A 2,500-nucleotide genomic window follows, 5' to 3' on the forward strand; every position below is an offset into this window, starting at 1 on the left:
AAGCGACGCTCAGACAGGCGTAGCCCCGGGAGGAACCCGGGGCCGCGAGTGCGTTCGAAGTGTCGATGATCAATGTGTCCTGCAATTCACATTAATTCTCGCAGCTAGCTGCGTTCTTCATCGACGCACGAGCCGAGTGATCCACCGCTAAGAGTTGTCTCGGTTTCGGCACCGCCCCGCGCGCGCGGAGGGGCCGGGACCGCTCGCCGAGAGCGGCCCCTTCTCTGAGGACGGCCGGACCGACCGCCGGCCCCGCCGCCGCCCACCCCCCTCCGCACGCGCGGAGGGGGCGCGGCGCGGCGGCGCGACGCGGCGCGACGGAGAGGCCCTCGCCTCGGCTTGACCGTACGAGCACAGGGGAAACGGAAAACAACGGAAAACCCCGAGCGGCCAAAGGGCGGGGGAGCCCGCGCTCCCGACCGACCCTGGGGAAACGTACGCAACACACACACACACACCCTTGGCGCGCTTCGGGGGCGGCCCAGGCGCCCGGGCTCGGACCGGCCTCCCCCCGGAGGCTACGGCACGCCCGGCCGCGACGCCTGCCCGCCTTCGCTCGGGAGCCGGACGCCCGGCTGCGCCCGCGCTGCGACGAGCCGGCTCCGCCCACCACGGTCGCCTCTCGCCCCGCCGGCGAACCTCGGCGCCGACGCCGCCTTCCACCGACGCCGGAGGAAGCGCGGCCGGCCACTGGAGCGCGAGCCGGCGACGCGCGGCCGCCCACCGGCCCGCGCCGGATGGGCGAACCCGGCCACCCCGCCCGGCGGCGGCGGCCGCCACCGCCGCCGCGAAAACCGCCGCCGCAGCCGCTTCTCGCCTCGGCCCCCTGGGGCCGCCGGCACGGCCCCAGCGGAAAGGCGGACGGCGCTGAGCGCGGGGGGCGGCTCCCACTCTCCCCGTTTCCACGCGAAGACCCGGAGCGGGACGCCCCCGCGCCGCGCGCCCGCCCTCGAGACGGAAGCGACGGGCGGGGAAACGCGGGACGGGACGGCCGCCAGCGGATGCGGCCGGGGAACCCTCCCGGACGACCCGACGGACGACCGGCACCGACCGGCACGCCGAGCGGCGCCGCCGCCGCTCGGCCTGGGGGGGTGTGGCTCGCCCCCCCCTTTCTTTCCCTGGGCGCCGAGGGCGGGGCGAGGAGCGGGAGAGGGGAGCGCGGCGCGCCCCGAGCGCGGCCGCAGCGCGAGCGTCCAAAGGCGCGGGGCGGCCCCCCGGCGGCCGCCCCCCCCCGCGGGGGCTCGCCGCGCCTTTCTTTCCCCCGGCGCGGAGCCCGCGCTCCGGCCGGCGGGTGGCCCCGTTTGCGAGGGCGGGCAGGTCGGCCGCGGCCGACCCGCGCCGCGGTCTCTCCGCCGAGACCGGCCCGCGGAGAGGGGGGGCAGGTTGGGGCAGCGAGACGCCCCCCCTTCTCCGGCACGGCGGCCCGCGGGGGCGGACGCCCCCCCCGCGGCTCGCGCCGTGCCGCTCGAGTCTTTAAACCGCCGCCCGGCTCCTTTGGCCTTTGACCCCCGGACTCGGCCGAGGGAGGGCCGCCGAAGCGCGGACGCTAGGTACCTGGCCCTGGGGTGAGGGAAACGACCTGCATGGCCCCGCGGGGGTGCCTCCCCCGGCTGCCGCCCTCGGGGGAGCGTCCGCCCGCGGGGGCGCGCCCGGCATCCGCCGCCACCACCTCGTCCTCCTTAGCCCCGGGGCCCGGGGTTTCCCTCGATAGCCCGGCGCTGCGCCCGGGGGGAGAGACGTGGCTCGGGCCGCCCGCTCGCGCGGGACGCGACCCGGCCGGGGGGGGGCCTCGCCCGCCCCGGGCGGCGCCAGCGGCCGAGACCGTGCTCGCGCCCCCCCCTTCCGCCACGGCTCCCTCTTCGAGAGGCAGCCGTGCCGGGTCGGAGGGGAGGTTCGCGGGTCCGGCCGCCGCGCCGCCCGAAACGCCGTGCGCACACCCGCGCCACGGCCCGGAACGCCCGGAGACAGCCCTGTCCCGCGCGCGGGGGGGTAGACGGCGCCGCCGCCGGCGCCGCCCCACCCCCCCCCCAGGAGCTGCCGCCCCCCGAAGACGGCGACACCCCTCGGCTGTCGCGCTTGCGGCCCCCGGTGCCGCCGCCGTCGCTCGACGCTCGCCCCCCGGCCCGCCGAGCAGGCCGGTGCTCTGCCGGCCGTGCTCGCCGCGTTGCCCCGCCGGCATCCCCCCCTCTTGCTTCCCGCGCAGACGCGGGAAGCGGGGAGCCGGCGGGGGCGCGGCGTCCGCGGCCGACAGGTCGACGCACCCGCGCGCGTCGGAGGACGAGCCGCACGAGACGACGGCGGCGGCGGGCGACAGGACGAGGAGAGCGCCTCCGGGGAGCGGCGGGGGGAGGGGACGCCCCCTCCCCCTCCCTCACGCACGCACGCGGCTCCCGCGCGGGAGCCGGGCCTTTCCGGGCGAACTCAGGAACGTGCGAGCGCGCGCGCGCACGGAAAACCCGCGGCGACGGCGTTCGGCGGCGCCGGCCGCGGGGTGGCGAGG

The 2,500-nt window shown here is 79.4% G+C and overlaps 1 non-coding gene across 1 annotated transcript; it reads right to left on the reverse strand.

Annotated features, from left to right (window-relative positions):
* Positions 1 to 3: 3 nt before the first annotated feature.
* LOC142359771 (5.8S ribosomal RNA) lies at positions 4 to 156 on the reverse strand. Its single transcript, XR_012762608.1, has one exon. It is a non-coding gene; the product is annotated as a 5.8S ribosomal RNA (ribosomal RNA).
* Between the last annotated feature and the right edge of the window lie 2,344 nt (positions 157 to 2,500).

Source organism: Opisthocomus hoazin, unplaced genomic scaffold, assembly GCF_030867145.1.
Source record: "Opisthocomus hoazin isolate bOpiHoa1 unplaced genomic scaffold, bOpiHoa1.hap1 HAP1_SCAFFOLD_195, whole genome shotgun sequence".
NCBI classification, from domain to species: Eukaryota; Metazoa; Chordata; class Aves; order Opisthocomiformes; family Opisthocomidae; genus Opisthocomus; species Opisthocomus hoazin.